The 20,510-nt window shown below is 47.5% G+C and overlaps 1 protein-coding gene across 1 annotated transcript in view; it reads left to right on the forward strand.

Annotated features, from left to right (window-relative positions):
- The first annotated feature begins 2,950 nt into the window (after nucleotides 1-2,950).
- The window catches only part of LOC138566162 (amine sulfotransferase-like), a 624,857-nt gene continuing 607,297 nt past the window's right edge, over nucleotides 2,951-20,510 (forward strand). The window contains exon 1 of the mRNA XM_069643192.1: nucleotides 2,951-3,050. The gene's annotated coding sequence lies outside the window, so the exon portion shown is untranslated. The remainder of the gene's footprint in view (nucleotides 3,051-20,510) is intronic.

Consider the following 20,510-nt stretch of genomic DNA (forward strand, 5'->3'; position numbering starts at 1 on the left):
CTGCTGCGTGATTGACTGCCAGGCTGTGTGAATGGGAGTTTTGCGCATAAAAGGCAGGTCTCTTGGGCTAGAAGTCAGAGTCGCATCTGGAACTACAAGGAACCGAAGAGAAGTGGAGAGAACGATGGCTGCTGCAACTACCCCGTCCCAGTGAAGCCCTGCTGCAGTCCTGAGCTATCTACCCTTCGACGACTCAGAGAAGATCCAGTCCGGAGTCTTCTTTCCTTGAGCCTGGTGGGGATAACCAGCTCATCTTCTTCAGCCAGAGATCTCTGCCGTGGTCGAAATCCCTGCACACTGCTTTAGTGGTCCGGATAGCCACCTGCTGAGCCTCTCCTGTTTTTAAGGAGCACACCTTTGCGTTGTTGTTGCTGTTGGATTCATCCCTGTGTGGTGCAGACCCCCTTCAGACGTCCTCCTTCACAACGAAGCTCCAGGAATCGTGGGTCTGCGGGAAACCAACAGGAACAACTGCCAGGGCTCCAGCTGCATCGTGGAATAAGGTACTGTGTTCTACTCGAGGAAACTGGGTGAATCCCTCTTCTTCATCTTCAAGGCTCGTCCTTGTCTTCCCTCCTTCTTATAACTTTTGCTTCCGAACATTGACAATATTCAAGTACTTTTGGGCTATGCTGAATCGTGAACTGTCTAACGGTGTGATCTTCGGCAACAGGTCTCCGGTGTCACTTAAACCTGGCTCTGACCCTTTGACTTTTGAACTCCTGTTTCTGAGTGTTTCTCGATACTGTCTGCCTAACCTAAATATTGCCTGTGATTTTTGCCTCCAACTCCCTCTGGGTATCTCAGGTGCTAAGAGTGTTTTTGCCCGGATACGCGTTTATTGAGTAGACCGAACTGTCAAAAAGTGATCGCAACCGTATCCACGGTATCGTGTTTTGTTCATAACACCGGTTCATTTAAACACAGGGTACTTACCTTGAGACATACCGTACAAAGTGAATTGGTTAGTGGTAGTATATTTAACGTGTGGTTTTGTTTAAAGTTTAATAGAAGTGTTGTGTTTATAACTGATGGTTTAAAAATAAATGTACTTATATTTTTTACCTGAATCCTTGAGTCAGTGTTTGCTTGAGTCACAGTAATTGTGGTCCCTTTGTGTAATCTCTGCTTCTGCTCATATACTCTTGAGATAAGCCTGGCTGCTCCACCACTGCTCCCACTATAACTTAGTAGTACAGGCTTGTACCAAAGGTAAACTTGTATTGCCACCTGTAGCCTTAATTGTGTGTAGTGCTCCCTAAGGGCACTGCACAGGATTCTGCCTAACAAGAGAGTATGGAGAAGGGCAGCCAGGGTAAGCGGGAGACAGAGGGGAATGGCGGTGGTAGCGAGGGGGGGTGGAAGAAGGAGAGAAAGAGAGCGGGGGAAGGACAGGGATAGAGAAAGGGAGCAGAGAGAGACAGAGGAGAAGGGGAACGTGCAAGAGATGGACAGCAGGAGAGAGAAGGGATGAGAATAAGCAATTCAGGCACAGGAGGCAATGCAGTTATCATCCCGGTACCGGTGTGGGGTGCGGGGGGCGCAACAGGGGGGAATAAAACACTTCTCGCTGTACTGTCAGACACAACATGTACCAACCTGTGAAAGTGCACAGGGAAGTCAGCACTGCATAATGCGCAATAACGTTAGCCTCTAAAAACACTGTAAACATACGAGAAAACAGTCTATAAAGTAGTTACATTATGCTGAGAAATAAGGAACCCCCAATTAGCTGCCAAACAGCAGAGAAAGATGAGGAACAGGTATCAGGAAAGGGCATCGCAGCAGTGGGTGTTTGGCTTTCCTTGATGTTGTTGTTTGTAAAACGTTCGAATTTGATTTCTAATGCACATAGTTTATAGTAGAGGAGAACGTATGATGGCCACGTGCTCTGCCACACCAATCATTTAGAAAAGAAAAGAAATAAACGCGTAGGGTGTACTTTCACTTCCGGCGTGTCATGAGAGCAGCAGACACTGGATGTGAAATGCATGGAAGCACAAAGACTCACACAAGATGTACTAGCCGCACACTGCGCGTGCATACACACGCATACTGCATGCATGTGGTGATTCCCAAACAAGGCCTTGCGAGATGCGACGGCTGCACAAATGCACCCTGATTCACACACAAAGGAGCAAGTCCGTAGCCGCGTCAGAACACTTTCCGATAATATTGATATGATGTTATTGAACATGGTTTGAAAGGGTTTGGAAGTGAAAGGGGTCTAGTTGTATTTGCCCTGCTGATATACCAGGCTGGAAGCGGGTGTAGTTGTGACCCAGCAGACTCGATGGGGTATGAAACTATGCTGCCTACCTCTTCTGAAAGCTTTTTCGTGGAAATGAAAGATAACTCTCAATATTTCCACGTTAATGGGGAGCACGTGACCGACGCACAGACTCCATGCTGTGCAGCAGTCACAGCTGATCAGCCTGGCAAGGATTGCTGCCTGGCAGGTGCTGCTGCTAGGACCCAGCAACATCCGCACCCAGCACTGAGCGCACACACCCCGACCTGCTTGCTCACTCACTCGAGTCTGGGAGAACCAGTGAGCCACAAGCGCTGCAGTGATTGAGGCGGCAGAATGGAGGGACAAGAGACTGACCCTGAATGACGTCCCTGGCCGATAAGAACAAGCTTCAATAATACTGAGCAAGTAGTCTCTTATGATCCTGCTCTGTGCTTTGCCCCCACTGGCATCTTCAGAATGAAACCTATCACCGCTCAGTTTACACTAGGCCACGTGATCAATCCTAGTGCCAGTGTGTCTGGCTGGAGCCTGCAACAATGTGGACAAGAAAAACATGTTTTTTGTTTAATAAGCCTCAGGTGCTTCTCCTGGCTCTGCTCCCTCAACAGCCCAGCCAATCAAGCACCAAACACCTGTTACCATGCAGCTTCTGTCAGCCAATGGCGTGCAGGCAGCTTCTGACTTGCTCTGGGCGAGGCCCTTTTATTCTGCTGCAGAGTCAAGCTCAAGACCCCATGTGTTCTTCTGAAGGAGAGGAGGCCTCCCGAGGTTCGGGGCCCCCTGCGACTCTCTGCCCGTAAGTAGCAATGCATGGCTGTGTGTTTATAAGGTCATTCCAGAAAACCTGTGACTGCTGCTTGGTTTGTCAGTCTTATGAGAAACGTACACTGTGATGGGCCGCCTTGGAGTTTCTTTTTTTTTTTAAACTTGTTTTTATTGATTTACAATATAAAATATTATGCAATTTCAGAAACGTCAACGCCCATCAACCACCAACCCCCCCCTACCCACCCATTCTCCGGAAGAGAAGGTTATTGTTCCTTTTTAGTTTCTCGGGACCAGTTATGAGGAAAATATGTCTGTAAGTCTTATGTTGTGCGGGCACCATTGTTCCATGTAGTCTGATTGCAGATATTCTGAGACCCCCCCATTCCTTCATGAAGGATCCGCTCGAGCCCTGAATTCGGTGAGTTATCTTTTCCATGGCAATTTGGGACCAGATCTTCTGCAGCCAGGTGAATATTAGTGGTGGGTCACGCTTCTTCCAGTTCTGTGCAATAGTTGCCCAGGCCGCTATGACCAGGCCCATGAAGCTGCGCCATTGTGCTTTGCTGTATCTCCTGGCCTGTTCCTCTTTCCATCCGCACAGCCACACTTTCTCTTCGAGCTGGTCTGCATCCGGAAACATCTTTTTCATTTCTAGTATCATTTCTCTCCAGAATCCTTTGACCCCTTGACAGTCCCACCAGATATGCCTACAGGTGCCGGTCTCGGGGCATCCCCTCCAGCAGCGGTCAGACGATAGGGGGTACATGGAGTTGAGCCTTTCCGGTGTGTAGTGCCATTGAGTGACTATTTTTATCCACATTTCCCTAGTCTGCACTGCTCGTGTCGATTTTGGGATATCCGCCCACAGCGACTGCCATTGGTGCCTAGGGATTTCCTCCCCCAGTGTTCTTTCCCATCTTTTCATGTAGGCCCACTTTATTTTCTCCTCTTGTGTGTTGATAAAGTTGTAGAGTGTGGAGACTAATTTCTTGTCACCGGCGTTAGTTAGGAGGAATTTTTCGAGGGTGGTCAGTTCCCTGGTGGCCGCCTGTGTAATTTCCGGCGTAGTAATCCAGTGTTTAAGTTGTTCGTATTTATACCTATCTGCTATTGAGAGATTCCACAGCATTTTGCATTCTGCGAATGTTCTGACTACGTTGTCTTGAAACATTTCCCAAAGTTTTCTGCATCCTGCGTCCTCCCATTTCTCGAACGCCCCTGCTCTTGTCCGGGTGGGAATTGGGGGTTCCCAGAGATAGGATAGGCGTGAATGGGGCTGTAGCAGTGGTCATGGTGCCCTTTCTGGTTTGTTCGTCCCAGGCGTTCAGTGTGGTTTTCATTATCTCGTTGATGCGGAGGTTTGGGTGTCTATGTTGCTTGAGTTTCCATAGCATATCCTCAAGTGGGGTTCTTGCTACCGCCCTGTCTTGGGTTACCCAAATGGTTCGTTGGTCATCTCCCAACCATTCTTTCAGCACCCACAGTTGGGCCGCTTGGTAGTAATGTTTGAAGTGTGGAAGTGATAGTCCCCCGTCTCTGATATGCGTCGTGAGGATGGTTCTTGCTACCCGCGGGGGTTTTCTGTTCCAGATAAATGACGAGACGAACTTATATAGCGCCTTGAAGAACGAGTTGGGAATTGATATCGGGAGAGCGTGAAAATAGTACAGCACCTTGGGAAGAGTGTTCATTTTTACTGATTGGATTCTTCCCCACCATGAAATCATAAGCGGGCACCATCTTTCTAGGTCTTTTTTCACTCTCATTAGTAGTGGGGGGTAGTTCCATTTATATAGCGTGTTCACTCTGTTTGTAATTGTTATCCCCAGGTATTTGATTCCTTCCTCCGCCAATCTCAGGCCCATCCGACCCGCCTCCCTCTCCAGAGCCCCCCATCCTCTTCCAAGAGGAGGATTTCCGATTTTCTCCTGTTTATTTTTAGGCCTGAGATTTCCCCGAATGCCTCCAGCACTTGCAGTGTCTCCGGAAGTGTCTTCATCGGGTCCTCAAGTGCCAGAAGCATATCGTCTGCATAGGCAATGACCTTGTGTTGTCTGCCTGCCATTTCTATCCCCTTGATGTGGATTGATTCCCTTATCTTGATTAGCAATGGTTCCAGGAAGATAGCGTAAAGGAAGGGGGATAGCGGACAGCCTTGTTTTGTTCCCCTGGTGATAGGTATCCTTTCGTAACTTCCCCATTTACCGCTATTCTTATCGAGGGGGAGTTATAGTTGGCCTTGATCATATTTATGTATTGGTTTCCGAATCCCATGTGTTCCAGGGTTTTAAATAATATAGACCATTCCACCCGGTCAAAAGCCTTTTCGGCATCGAGTGACAATGGAATTGCTGGCGTGTGTGTGATGCCTATTTTCTCTATAAGATGAATTACCCTTCTGAGGTTGTCGTGTGTTTGCCTGCCCGGGATAAAGCCTGATTGGTCGGGGTTGATTAGAGAGGGGAGCAATGGGGAGAGCCTGGCCGCCAACATTTTCGTATTAATCTTGGAGTCTAGGTTAATCAGTGCAATGGGTCTATACGAGCCGGGGAGGGAGGGGTCCTTCCCCGGTTTATGGAACACCAGGACCTTTGCTTCATTCGTGGATGGGGTTACATTTGCGCTGTCCCTGAAGGAATTCCGCAGTCTCGTTAGGCTTGGGGTGAGTATGTCTGCATATTTTTTATAGAAGGGGGCCGTGTAACCATCTGGACCAGATGCTTTATTATTTGGGAGGTCTGCTATTGCTTTCTTCACTTCTGGGATTCCAGTGTGATTTTGTCTTCTTCAGGGATTTTCGGTATGGGGAGGGACTTTAAGAAGATCTCCTGTTCAGCCTCGTTTGGGTGTTCTGTTGCGTATACATTTTGGTAGAATGCCCTAAATGTCTCCCCAATGTCTTTGGAGCGTGTAAAGGTCTCTCCCTGTGTGTTTTTGATGTTGAGAATGGTCATGGATTTTTGCTTTGCCGAGAGTTGCCTTGCAAGAAGTCTGTCTGCTTTGTTGGCCTTAATATAATATTTTTGCCTTAGGTATAAGAGGGATCTCTCTGCTTTTTTGTTTCAGAGGAGTTCTAGTTGCCCCTGCGTGTGTCTGAGCGCTTTCTTGAGTTTCTTGGTGGGGTGAGTCAATAGTTCCTCTCGAATGTCTGACAGTTTCTTTTCAAGCTCTCTTTCCCAAGCATACCTCTGTTTGTCCCTGGTGGCCTTTAAGGCGATCATATGCCCCCTGAGAACTGCCTTGAATGCCTACCAAACTGTTCCCAATCGGACATCGTCCGTATCATTCTGCTCAAAGTATTTGTTTATTTTGTCCTCTAATGCCTCTCCCGTAGCCGGGTCCATCAAAAGTCCTGCAGGAGTTTCCAGCGCCAGAGCCCCCTTCCCTTCCCTGGGGTCTGAATGTCTAACCATAGCGGGGCGTGGCCTGACAGAGATATGGGGCCTATTTCTATTCCCTGGATCTTGCCTAGCAGCCCCACCGAGACCCAGAAGTAGTCGATTCTCGACATCGTATTATGAACGTGCGAATAGTATGTATAGCCGTTGTTTTGACCCTTTAGCTCCCTCCATGCATCGCATAGCGCCATATGCTCCATTCTTTGTTTCAGATGGTTGGATGGAGCGCCCTGTTTTTGGGGCCCCCCAAACTCCTATCTACCTGTGGATGCCATGCCATGTTCAGATCGCCCCCCATGATTATCTATCCTTTCACAAATCCCTCCAATCTCCCCATTGTTTCCCGAAGGAATCCATCTTGGCCCGTGTTTGGTGCATATATTGACGCTAGAGTTAGCTTGGTGTTGTCTAGCATGATATTAGCGAATGCATATCTCCCGTCTTTGTTGATCTGCTTGTCTATGAGAGTAGCGACTTGTCCACCCTTTATGGCAATCATTAACCCCGCTCTTTTCCCCTCTGCATTAGATTGTGCCAATACCTTGTACCCTCTAAGACCTATCCTTCCCCTGTCCTTTACTTTGATGTGTGTTTCCTGTAGTAGGAGAAAGTCCGCTTTCTCCCTCCTGATCAAATTCTCTAGTTTTTTCCTCTTCACGGGAGAATTCATGCCCCTTACATTTAATGTTAGTATTCTGGTCTTACCCATGTTTCTGGCCCGGATTGGAAGCCCATTGCGCCCTTATGCTGAGGTCCCTTCTCTCTTCCGGCGATACCCACCCTCCCCTCCCCCCGAACACCCTAACTCCCCCCCCCAACTGTTTAACAATAACCAAACTTTGATCCCGAGGAAGGCCCAGATCCCTATGGTAGCCATGGCGTTGCTCCAATCGCTCCTTGCCCTCAGAGTACTCGGGTCGTACTTTGCGGGGAGTCCTAAACCCTGCATCCTCTTTGACCCTTACTGTGAGTCTATACATGATCCCCGGCCGGGCCGTGGATGGAAATTATCTACGATCTCGTTCCATGAGAGTTTTGATTGTCTCATCAGGATCAGAGGGTGGTGGCAGCTCTTTGTCATCACTCTTCTTTGGGCCTAACTCTATTCAACTGTTGCCGGGTTTTTCCCCCCTTTACCATTTCGTCTTTTTCTCTGCCTTGCCTCCACCCACCCTCTAGGTCTTTTTGGCAATTCCCCCCTTGCCTTCTTATTACTGCGCGCAGCCTCCTCTATCTGTATGTCCATTATATGAAGTCCCTCTTCGCAGGTTGACACCCTCCTTTGCTTGCCTTCCCACTCGAATAGTAGGCCGAATGGGAAAGTCCACTTGTACCTTATTTCTTTTGAGACCAGTTCTCTGATCAGTGGGGCCATTTCTCTCCTTTTTAGTAGTGTCGCTGCTGCCAGGTCTTGATACAACTGGATGGCTACCTCGTTCATCCTTATTTGATCCATTTGCCTTGCCCTCCTTAGTATGTTCTCTTTCTGTAGGTACGAGGATAGCGCCACAAGCACGTCCCTGGGTCTTTCCCCGGGGGCTTCTGTGCTTTTCGGACCCACTCTATGAACTCGGTCTATTCCTATGGCTTCAACATCCTGTGCTTCGACTATGTCTCTGAACACTTCTTGCACTGCGTTCTTGAGAACCCTATCCAACACTGTCTCTGGCATGTTTTTAATGCAGATGTTAGATATGCGGGATCTATTTTCCAGGTCTTCATATTGAATTTCCAGGTTGTGGGTTAATCGCACTAATTGTTCTTGTGTTTCGCTTGTCTGTGTTGCTTCCTCTTCCACATTTTGAACTATTTTTTCCAGGGTATCGGTCCTCTCTTCTAATTTGGCTAGGTCTATTTTTATATCATGTACAGCTTGCTTCATGTCGTTTCTAAGTGTACCGAATTGGTCCTGTACCGTTAACATAAATTTGTCCTGCAGTTCTACGAACCAGGCATGCATGTCTTCCTTAGAAGGGGGTTGATTGCATGGTTTGGGGGGGATGTCATCTGTTGTGGAGTCTTCCTCTGCTCTCTCCCTGGTGTTCACTGGGGTTTCTGAAGCCCAGAGTTGTAGAATGCTTGAGTCCTGTTTGGCCGCTTGTGGGTTTGGTTGGGATGTGCCCCCCTTTCCCTTAGCTTTAGACATTTCCCTCCTGCGGAAGTCTCTTTGTAGTTATGTGCTTATCTTCATGGGTTACCACTACGGCCAACTGTCTATCTTGGAGGGGGGTGTGCCCTTTTGTGATCACTCCTTGCTCTGGGTTCGCTAAATGTGCTCTTTGTTGGGCAGGTACCTTCCCTCTTCTTAGGGAGCTGCCAGCAATTGAGCCCTCTTGCTGTTGGTGGGGGGGAGTGAGGACTTACTCCCCTGCTCTTGCACCCCCCACCCCCTCCCCTCCGCGAGGTACTATATGCTGAGATTTATGGGGCGTCTACCCCCTGCCAGTCCCGGGCCTGTCTGGCCCAATTAGTCCACTTATGCCTTGGGAGATGTGGAAGTGAGGGGGGGGGGCAGATGGAGGCCTCTCACCTGCTGCTTAGCGTGGGCCACTGGATGCCAGCCCTGCGCTCTCTCCCGTTCCGGAGCCGCCCTGGCTCCCCTCGCCTGCTGCCTGCAGTCTCGTTAGCCGGCTCCTCGGTGCCGGGGCACGGGTGGAGTTTTCCAAGCCCCCGCCGAGGTCTGTCGGGGCTCTTTGAGTGTGCCGCTTCACCGGGGGCCCCCGATCAGGAGTCCCGCACCCACGGCTTCTCCTGCCTTCACCGGGGCGTGGCCCGCGCCTCAGCCGGCGGGGGCAGGGGCAGGCGTCTGCCGTGCTGCCCAGTCCGCCCGACCGCCAAATGCCAGTGTTGCGCTGGATTCCCCCGTCTGACTGCTGACACCCTGTGGTGCCTTCGGGTCCGGTGATCCGGTGGTCTGCTCCCGCCCGGGCCCTCCACCCATCACGGCTGCTCCGCACCCCGGCTAGTAGTTGCTCCGGCAGGGGGAGGGGTGTTCTTCTCTGTCGGCGCTGCGGCAGACAGCCGCTCACGGGCTCCTACTTTCGTCCTGCGATGCCCGGTGACTGGGGGGTTTACGAGAGGCGTGTATCTCGTTTGGAAGTCACGGATCGGTGCTACTTTGAGGTGCTTTATTTTCTGCCCGGCTGGAGCGCGACTCACTCACGTCTCCCTGTGTCGGCGGCCATCTTGGATCGCCTTGGAGTCTCTTTTAACTATTTACAGGTTGATGTTGTTTAACATCTTTTGAAAACCCTTTTAATGTATTTGCTGTTTTCTGAGGCTGATGCCAGCGACGACTAACACAACTGCAAAACTGGTGGTAGTCTGCTAAGTTCTGTTTAGCCTGAAGCTGAGGTTCTGCTATGCGTTCCCCTCTCTGCTCATGTTGCTTTGAACGGTGCTGGGCTTTGGTGAACATTTTTCAGACATTACGTCCCGCAGTAAATATGTCTGGGGGTGTGCTTCAGTGTTTTCAGAACCTCTGTAAGAGATATTTATTAATTTGCATTTTTAAAGCGCTCACACAGCCCGCGGACATCGAGGCGCTGTTACAGGTTTTTTTTTTTTGTCTTCGTTGTGTATTTATAACACGCTTAAATTTCCCAGAGGTTTCAAAGCACGGACCCGGGAATCAAACCTGTGTTGCTTCGTGTTGTCTTGGTTCCAAGGCGAACACGCTGCGCTGAGCTATCCTCCCTGGACAAGATTGGGAGGGGCTGAGTTGGAGAGACAACTGTGAGTGATCGAAGAGCCAGGTGTTTAGTGTTCTCCTACACCCAGGATGCACCACCCGCTTTAGATCGATTGAATTCCAGCTGCCGAAGCCTGTTGGTGTAGGCGGATCTCAAGGGTTTGTTTACACAGGCTCTGGTAAACGTCTGCGAGAGATAGGGAGGGGCTGAGTTGGAGAGGCATCTGTGAGTGAACGAAGAGCCAGGTGTTTAGTTGTCATATACCGGTCTAAGTGGCAGTGGTTACCACGGATACGGCTATGCCGCCATTAAGACTTTCCACCACGTTTCTTTTTTCATCGAACGGCTGCAACCTTCTAGTCTTTCTCATCATGGACGCCGCTGGGAGTTACTTATTCCCTGTAATCCCAGCGGTCGGCGCGTTGCAACCGTCCGGTCAGCTCTTTGCGGTTCTGACGCTAGTTTTCCACACCTTTCTGCTTCGCACCGAAGCCCTCTTTTCCCTTCTCTCCTTGCGCTCTCCGCGCTCTCTCCCTGATCTCCTCCCACGCTTACTCTGTCTTTCTCCCTCAGTCCCTCGCTGGGAGTCTGCTCGGCATCGTGCTCCCTCGCCTTTCTATTTTTCTACACCCCTGCTTCCTCTCTGTCATACTCACCTTCCATACTTTACCCCCTTTCCTTCTCTCTCTGACTCCCTTCGTTCCAATCTCAGTCTTCTTATGAGCTTCCATTTGTTCTAATTTTGTACTTGTTGCTTGCAGCAACCCTGTGCCTACTTACCATCAGATAGTTGTTCTTATCCTCTTCTACTATGAAGAAGGCCAGCCACGCTAGGAGTACCCAGGTTTTTTTTTCTAAGGGCTTTTCCCCCCTGTTTGCCTGTTCCCGGGTCTGGAGTTGTGGTGTCGTCCACTCCTAGATCCACCACGGCTTCTATCCGTGTCAGGTCACTTGCATCAAAGAAAGAGAAGGACTACCTGGCCCATCGGCAAGACATAGAAGAAACTTCAGACTCCAATTCCACAGGTGAGGAGAGTGGTGCTGAGAGTGGGGAGGCTAAAGGTAGTCCAGAGGTGATTCACTACATTAAGTGTTCTCCAGAGGCATCTGTGAGTGATGGAGGAGCCAGGTGTTTAGTGTTCTCCTACACCCATTATGCACCTCCCGCTTTGGACCGATTGAATTTCGGCAGCCGAAGCCTGTTGGTGTAGGTGGATCTCAAAGGTTTATTTGCATGGGCTCTGGTAAACCTCTGCGAGAGATAGGGAGTGGCTGTTTTGGAGAGGCATCTGTGAGTGATCGATAGAGTCATGCAAATAATACGTTTGTGGATCGAATGCCAGTGAGCATTTCTCCTTGCACTTGAGATATGTACCCTTTTGGGAATGTTGAAGACAGCTCTGATTGCATTGTTCTGGATCACCTGCATTTTACCAATGTTGTGTTTCGAGGTGCCAGCAAATAGGGCGTTGCAGTAGTCTAGTCTTGCACCTAAGATTGCTCTGACAATGGTGAGGTGACTGTCTTGGGAGACGAAAGCTCTGGAGGCGTGGATCACTTATGTTGTGTGTGCAGCAGATGAAGCAATGGCGCTTACCTGTCGCGTAAATGAGAGGGTGGAGTCAAGGTATATCATAAGCGATGTCATGTTTATTATTCAGAATACAATCATGCTAACTGTGTAAGCCAAATGACACGCATGCAATTCAAGAAAAAAAGTCAATTGTATTTAGCGTTTTATTCGTGGGTCAATTAGCCCACTGTTGGCCTGCATCGTATCTATACCAAATTCATGTTTGAAGCACAATCCAAATGTGCAAAAGTGTTGTAATAATTAAACAAAATGTGCTTAAAGGAGAAGAGTTCAGGAAATTCAAGGGCTGCCTCTCTGATGATTTGTCCATAGTACCTTCATTAGACTTCTCTTGTGCTGTGGTTCCTCTAAATTGTGGTGCCTCTGGTTCGGGGTGGGATTGTGGAGCAAATGTGCGTTCCTAGCAGAGATGACTTGCAAAAGAAATACAAATATTAGAGCAAAATAAATATGTCACAACAATAGAATTAATGTACTAGGTTCATGCTGGTTGATGTCATACTGGGATCCGGCGTAGCGCAGTGCTGGTGCTATGTTTGCAGTCTGGCACAACATGTCTGAGACAATAGAATTGTTTGGGACCTCCACATGAAGGGCAATGCTGATTGCTATGAGAAGCCACACCTGTAGGGTGGTGTGATTTTGATTTTTTGATTTTGATTTTGGTTATTTCTTATGCGCACTAGGCAGACTAAACCGCATTCGGGGGCAGATGTTAACTATAATTCAACCTTTAGCTGTAAGACGCTGTTCTCACCTCTACCTCTTTGGATCACTTAAATAGGAAGGTTTTGAGTTAATTTCTAAAACCTTCTTGCAATGGACATGACCGTATGGCCATTGGTAAATGGTTCCATAACTTTGGGCCAAACACAGAAAACCTCCTGCCCCCTTCGAAATCAGTTTAGCCAGAGGACTGTTGATCAGAAATGTATCTCCAGACCGGAGATCTCTGGTTGGCTGATAATGGTGGATTCTGGCACTCAGATATTTTGGTGCCAGTTCATAGAAGCATTTATACATAAGGCATGCCACCTTGAACTTAACACTGTCCTCCACCATAAGCCAATGGAGAGCTCTCCGTGATGCTGGTGTGCATTACAAAGACAACAGGCCTCAAGAGGTATGAGCAATGACGGCTCCTGGGATGGAGCAGGTGAGCAAAGTAGTGTATGGGGTCCCCTTTCCTCAGCAAGTACATTTTGATAGGTGGACACGCCCCCTATGTTTCTTTAACCTTGCACCCTTTTGATAGGGTTTTGATATCAATTTATTATAAAAATGACATCAAAAAGATATTGAACCGATATCAAATTTATATTTTTATAGGAAGTGTGTTTGTGTGTTTTGAAATGTTTTGATATGAAAAGGGTATCATTTATATCAGTTTGATATAAAGTTTACATTAAAATGATTTTAATATGGGAGTGCGTGTGTGCACTGTTGCTTGGTCGATGGCATAGTGAGGAGTTAGCCTGCGAGTGTTAGGTGTTGGTGACGCTTTGATGATGCAGGAGTGGGTTGTGGCCTTGATGGTATGACATCATCATTTTATATAAAGCTGGCGGGGATGTTGATAAGCCTTTGAATAATTTTATGTAAGTTTTGAATAATTGTATATAAAGCTGGTGGGCATTTTTATAAGAATTGTATAATTTGTATATAAAGCTGGCAGGGATTTTGATAAGAATGTAAATAATGTTTATATAAACTTTATATTTTATATTATTTTTATATAAAGCTGTCAGCCATTTTAAGAATTCTTGAAAGGGCCGGCTTAAGGCTTGGGGGGCACAGGGTTGGTCTTTAGGACTGGATATTTCGCTTTTTGTGACGGGATGGAAAACACAGCACTTTTTGAGCGAACCAAAGGGCTATTCAGAAAATGGCGACTATGATCAGCTATAGCTTCAATGAGCGGAGAACAACCCTAGGAACCCCGATTGATTTTATGGTGTATGGGGGGATGGAGGATGTTCAGGATTTAATGGTTGATTATGAACCCGAAGAGTTTTGGGACAATGACTATGCAGTTATGGAGCAGCCATTTGCGGCCGATTGGGCCTTATTACAAGGTTGGAGGCAGCCATGGCGCTAATAGCGCCATGGCTGCCTCCAAACTCGTTCCGACTCCGCCCTGGTGGATGGAGCTATTACAGCCACAGTCCAGGGTTGGCGGGGGCGTTAATTCCCCATTCACCAGGGCCCTTCCCCATTCCCATTTGAGCCCCCATAAGGCTCAATGGGAATGGGGAAGGCGCTAATAACGGTACCGCAAATTGCGGTACCGTTATTAGCTCCAAAGTCCCTTTGCGGGCCCCGTCCTTAACACCTGGTACAACTAGGCGTTAAGGGAGGACCCGCAAAGGGAACTCGTAGTAGGGCGGTAAGGGATTACCGGCACCCGTGCCTTTACTGGTGCCGGTAATCCCTTACCGCCCACCTCGTAATGAGGCCCAAGGACTTTGAAGTTATGACACTGCAGGCGGATGTGGCTATGATGCCAGAGATAGAAGCTACCCCCCAGAACCATGATGAAAGACAAGGATACGTGTGCGGGGATGGGCTGAACGAGGTGATGTTTGAGAATATTAACCCTTATTGTGTCGGTTGTTAAAACCAGCTTGAAATAACAGGTTATTGTGAAAATAGCCTGTGTAAGACCTATCCCCCGCTGATGGAGACCAAAAGCCATAAAGACAGTGCTATTATTCAGTGTGCGTGCTGTTCAAAACAAATTGGAAGCCTGTTGGATAACTGTCTGTGTAAGGCCTGTCTTACACTAATGGAGACTGACATGGACACAACAGCCCCTCTTCACACTGATATTCAAGCCTTTCGGGGGGGTCACAGCCATAGTGGCTGAGGTGTGTATAAAACAACACTTTTACAGATTGTGCTACTGACATAAAATTAATGATCCCCAACAGGATGCTCACGAATGTCTGGAACTATTTTATATGGATAATTCGCTACGTAAAATATGGAATATGGTTTGTGTTGAGCCCTAAATGCATTGTATGTTTGCTGTGCTTGACACAGCCATTGACACAGATAAGGATCAGTGCTGGGACTGAACGATGCATATCTAAAACATTATGGGCTATAGAATCTGCGAATAACCCGCTCATGAAAATGAAGCAGTTTAGACGCATGTGTTCGATGGGCGTCAGAAGGATTACTGAGAAAACAGTTCCCAATTGTTTGGGGATTAATGATATATAAATGAGCGCCTAATGGAATGTAACACGTGCGCTTAACGAAGCGACTGTGGGCAATGTGTTTGTGCGGTATCCACATGTATTATGGATTCTATAACAGGGCCAATTACTTTAGTATTTTAATAGGAATATATTTTGAATAAAAATTACTGTTTTAAATGCAAATAAAAATCTGTGGTTAATAAAAACTGGCTATGTCTTTATGTTTATGTTTATTTTGTTTATATAGTGCTTTACGCCAAAGCGCTTTACATTATAACAACAAGGATACAATAAAAACAGTAGAAGCAATTACTAAATATGAATCAAACCAGTAATACAGTGAGTAGAACAATTTTCTTTTGAAGATAAACGAGGGAGGAGGGGGTGGAGAAGGGGAAGGAAGTGGGAAACAGGAAGTGGAATAGGCTGAGGATGAGAGAGGAGGAGGGGGGACTTAAGAGGAATGGAGCAGGGAGAGAGAGTTAAGAAGAGGAGTAGAGAGGAAGGTGGAAGGAGGGGATAGGAGTGTCAGGGAAGGGAGTGGAGCAGAAGAGATTTCAAGGAGACACAAAAGGAAGAATAGGTGGGGATGGAACAGATAGAGACAGGAAGGGAGTTCCAGTAGAGGGGGGCAAGGAGCTGAAAGGAGCAAAAACGAGAGTAGGTGCATGGGGGTGGGGGGACAGAGAGAAGGAAGAGAGCGGCAGATTGGAGAGAGCGGGAGGGAGTGTTGAGCTGTTACGGGCTAACATGTCTGCCCCAAATCTGTAGAAAATATATTATGATGAAGGAGGTGTTGGCACTTATGGAGGGGTTGACAGCCTGTATCGTAAACTGCAAAGCGATGGTGAGAAGGGGAACGGGGAGCGGTTAAGATGTGGCTGTCAGGGGAGGAGGCCTACATGCTACAGATACCGGCCGAAAACATTTTAAACGGTGAATGACAGTGGTATGCAATGTCATTCAGCAGTGGCAGACAGATAACGGTTTTCGTATATTCTAACCATCATCAACGTTCTTTCAAAATATACCTAGGTTGAGGCTTTGAAGAACATTTTCTACGAACATTTAAAACCCGTCTTTGGTGATTTATTTACAGCTGAAGTATGAGGAGGTGCTACCCACATTTATAAATGTATATAACAATACGCATCATAGATCTATTAAAACCATCCCATCTGAAGTAACGTCACAGAATTCCCTGGAAGTCTGGAAAAAACTGTACAGTGAAAGACTTTTCAAAAATGAAGCTTATACCCCTTAAAAAGGGGGATCATGTGCGGATTTCAAATTACAAGGCCATCTTTACAGAGGGGTATGAGCAGAACTACAACAGCAAGATTTTTATCATAGAAGGAGTAACTCAGAGGGAGGGTGTCTATGTATACACGCTAACTGATTATTCAGATGACGGTGATCAAGGTGTTTTTTTTATAGGCATGAGATCCAGAAAGTTAGTAAAGACCAGAACAAATGTATAGAATTGAAAAAGTCATAAAAAGTAAAGGCAGTGGATGTAGAAAACAATATCTAGTTAAATGGCTGGGTTGGCCTTACAAATTCAACAGTTGGGTGTCTGTCGGATCCATAGGGGCCACTGGTGCATAACGGTGGTCGAAATGGGAGTTCATCTTTTTATATTATGCTTCCCAGCAACGCTTCAGATGAGACATTTCCAGGGAACAACATATCCAACTTTACAGTGAAGCTGGCCAAACCCGTAAATCTGGAGGGCAGTGGACGGTGGCGTTCACTAAAGTTCAGTGCATTCGATTGTGGGACACTTTAGCCCCGAGGGAAGCCAACTTTATTATTAAACAAACAAACCCTCTGATGCTCTGGCCTGGTGGATTTCCCGAAGGGCATTATCCACATATACAGGAACTTGAGCGAATCATCAACAAGGCTGTATCAAAGATACCCGAACATGAGTACACAACGGTGCAATTAGAGCCACAGCAGCGTAATGTTTTTCTAAAGGGGCCAGACCCATCTGTTAGGTTTTCAACAGCGGGGAAATTGCACAACATATTGGGGACTGTGCAACACATGGGAAGCAAAGAAATGTGGGATAATACCTGTGCCAACATACATTTTATTTTATAGCTTATTGCTCTATAGTGATGTTGTGGAGTATCAACAGGTGGGGGATAGCTACACCCTGCTACTTAGAACAGTAGAGATTAAAGGGAACAACAAGGATATTGTGAACATTCAATACAGCAAACCCAATTATGTTCCTGTGCGTAAAAAACATTTTGACACCATCAGCAAACAGATAAGAGACGACCAAGGGCAGTTTGTATCATTTAAATATGGAAAGATCTGGCTGTGGTTGCACTTCAGGCCGCTCCAGCTGAAAGATTAATAGAACAGCGTTATAATGACTGTGGCAAAGTACTATGGAGACCCAGGGGCTTATATGGAATATTACATGAACCAGGCCGGTTACAGCGATCAGCCATATTTAAGCAGAACCCCCGTCATGTATATTGCAAAGGATGTTGTGGGAAGCATGACAGCAGCGGTTGCTGAGCGGCTCGCCCCCAACAGAAAAAGCAAGGGCAGGACAGATCGGGCTTCATTATAAACCACGTAGGAGCATTAAGGGGATGAGGTCAACGTCCATGTTGCGTGCCCCCCCGAAACCCACCAGGCAAAGCGAATAGGAAGAAAAAATGTGCAGTGGTATTCTTACACAGAGCCTCGGGGGAATGTGTAAAATCGGAGCTTGATCTTTTTTTTTACAGTACCACCGACACAGACCAGCATCGATAACAGTTTATTTATCGAGGTCTTGCCCCTGGTGGCTCTATCACTGCTGTCCCCCATAGAATTTTTTGTATCAGGCACGACTGACATGTATCTGGATTTGAATGATACGCTGTTACATCTAACCTGTGAAATAACAAAAGTGGATGGAACCAACACCACAGCTACAGCACGAGTGGGCACAATCGTTTTCCCAATAGCCAGCATGTTTAATCAGCTGGACGTGACGCTGGGCGATCGAATGATCACACAGAGTGATAATATGCACACCTAGGGGGCCTAAATAGAGAGCTTGTTAAATTATGATCATCATGTCTTGGATTAGCAACTCTTGGCGGGTCTCTTTTATTTAAAAAACGGGGGACATTTCGACAACACCGCTCTGGGAGGTGATAACAAGGCATTTGCGAAGAGAGCCATTCATACCAGGACCAGTAGAGTATTCAATTTACTAGGCCGCCTACATGCTGACCTTTTCTTTCAGGATAAACTATTGATCAACGGCGTATCCATAAAACGGATGCTCTTTATCTCATGAGCGGGGACGGTGAACAATACAAACTATTCATCCTATCGGCCAGTTTAGTCGTTAAATGTGTAAGCATCTCTCCAACTATTAGACAGGCGCATGTAGAGGCACTGCAGCTATCTAATGTGAAATATCCTGTGGATAGAGTCTCTCTGAAAGTCTTCTGCATTCCTACCGGTAGCCACGGCACAGTGAAGACAACTGTTTTCTGGGGCAGCTCCCAAAAATAATCATCATGGGAATTGTTGAAACAACGTGTAACGCTCACCTGGTTCCCACGGAGGCGCGGCGTCGAAGGCGCAGAACTCTGAAGATGGACAGGAAGGGCCCCTCTATTCTGGCTTCCCTGGCTCGTTGGATACCCTCCTTAGGGTTTGGAAGGATGAGCTCTCCATCCTGCTTCTGATGCAGGGGCGCGTTGAAACCCAGTTACTTCACTGGATTGAGGATTGATGGGAGTTCAGGTAAGCTTGACTGTTCAGGTAAGGCGCTGTAAAAGTTCTGTTCAAAAGTTCAAGCTTAATAATAATGTTCGTTGTCTAATTGCAGCAAGCGCTAATGCGTATGTCTTTTTCCCCTTAGGGGCCGGGGTTCGGAGTGCCGGAGATATGGCGCCGACCCGAAGTGAAACAGTTCTGGATGAGCGCTCAGGTAATGTCCTTGCATTCGCTCATTCAATGTCTTTGTCTTTTTTCCCCATAGGGGCCGGGGTCCGGAAATGCCAGGAAGCGGCAGGACCCGAAATGCAGTGGGAATAATCCAACAGGTAAGACTTAAAAGGAAACTGAGCTTTCCTTATTCCTTTTTCTCCCTCTCACCTTTGTTCTTGTCTTTTTTCCTCTAGGCGCCAGGGCGTAGCTGAATCCGGAAGATCGCTGCTGAAGATGGAAGCGCCTTGCAAAGGTGAGTAAAATGCAGCGCTGCAGCGATCGAAACGAAATGCCTTTAAAATGATGTCTTCCTTTTCAGGGCCGTTGGAGAAATGACTCCGGGATGCAGATTTAGCAGGTAAGGGCTTTTCTTCTCCTATTCTCTTCCTTTCTCCGCTTGCATGTGTTCCAGGGTGCTGGCAGGCGTGGCTGAAGTCAGGATGCAGGAGCTGACACGGTGAGCGTCCAGCTGCTAGGTGCAGAACAACGCGAAGCATGTGTGGCTGTTCGGGTGGGGTTTAAATAGCCTTGGAAGAAGTTCCTGGTATGTATCCTTCCACCAATCAGGTATGTATCCTTCCCCGACCACACCCGGGTGGTGAAGTAGTCCTACAGGTTAAGTAGTCCCATTCAGGCCTCAAGAGGGCCTGGATGAAGCAGCAAGGTCCGCATCAGGTAAGTGTGCACCCAAGCACTTAAACACATATCCTCTTCTATGAGCCTGGCGCCTAAGGCGCCAGGACTGGGGTCCGCTATGAGCCTGGCGCCTAAGGCGCCAGGACTGAGTCCAAAGGGCCCCGACTTGGGCCCGCTGAGACTTCCCTGGGGAAAATGATGTCTGCCTCTGGGGTTGCTGGGCCCGGCCTGGCTCCTTAGAGGTAGGCATCATGACAAACGCCTCTTACTGGTGCATATGATACAATCCCATTTGACTTCAAGCACTGTAACATGGACTATGCAGCGCTGTATGTCTTGTGCTTGCAGGGTTTGTGTGAGCTGAGAGAATGTTGATGTGTCACAGTGGAATGTTTGGGTGTGAGTGTTTGTCAACGTTCCAGCTTTAGTCAGTTGGGGACAAGTCAGCCTGGTTGATGGGACCCAGTGGTTTGCGCTGTACCATCTTAAAGAGATTTACAATAAAGCTTAACTGAAGGAACCTACAAGAGTGTCTAAGAAGCAGCTTTCTTACAGTATAAGGGCGGTGTTCTTATTCCTGCCAAAGCATATACACCCAATTTTGGACTGCCGAATATAATCCGAGAATACGTCTGGCAGCTGTCATTGGAAAACACATGTGTTATGTACCCTTATCATTTACATGCAACAAGTATTGTCTTGGCTATACCTTGCTGGCCTTTGAACTAAGACCCGATAACATATCAGCGGAGCGGAAACCTAAGGGCTGAAATAAAGTTGGAAAGAAACTGCCACACATTCCATGCTAGTGTGCAGCGTTTTGGATAGAGTTGTTGAGATCAACGCGCAAAGAAACATACTTTTTGTTATATAATGGATACTCTGCATATAAATGGATTTCTGCGTAAACCTAGACCCACTCGAAGAACATTTCATGGTGTGTATGCCAGCGATACATGACCCAAGCACCTGCCCAGAAATCGCCTGGTTAGCCTGGTGGTGAACACTGATCCT

The sequence above is a fragment of the Ambystoma mexicanum genome, chromosome 2p, assembly GCF_040938575.1.
Source record: "Ambystoma mexicanum isolate Mex_15411 chromosome 2p, UKY_AmexF1_1, whole genome shotgun sequence".
Classification (NCBI taxonomy): Eukaryota; Metazoa; Chordata; class Amphibia; order Caudata; family Ambystomatidae; genus Ambystoma; species Ambystoma mexicanum.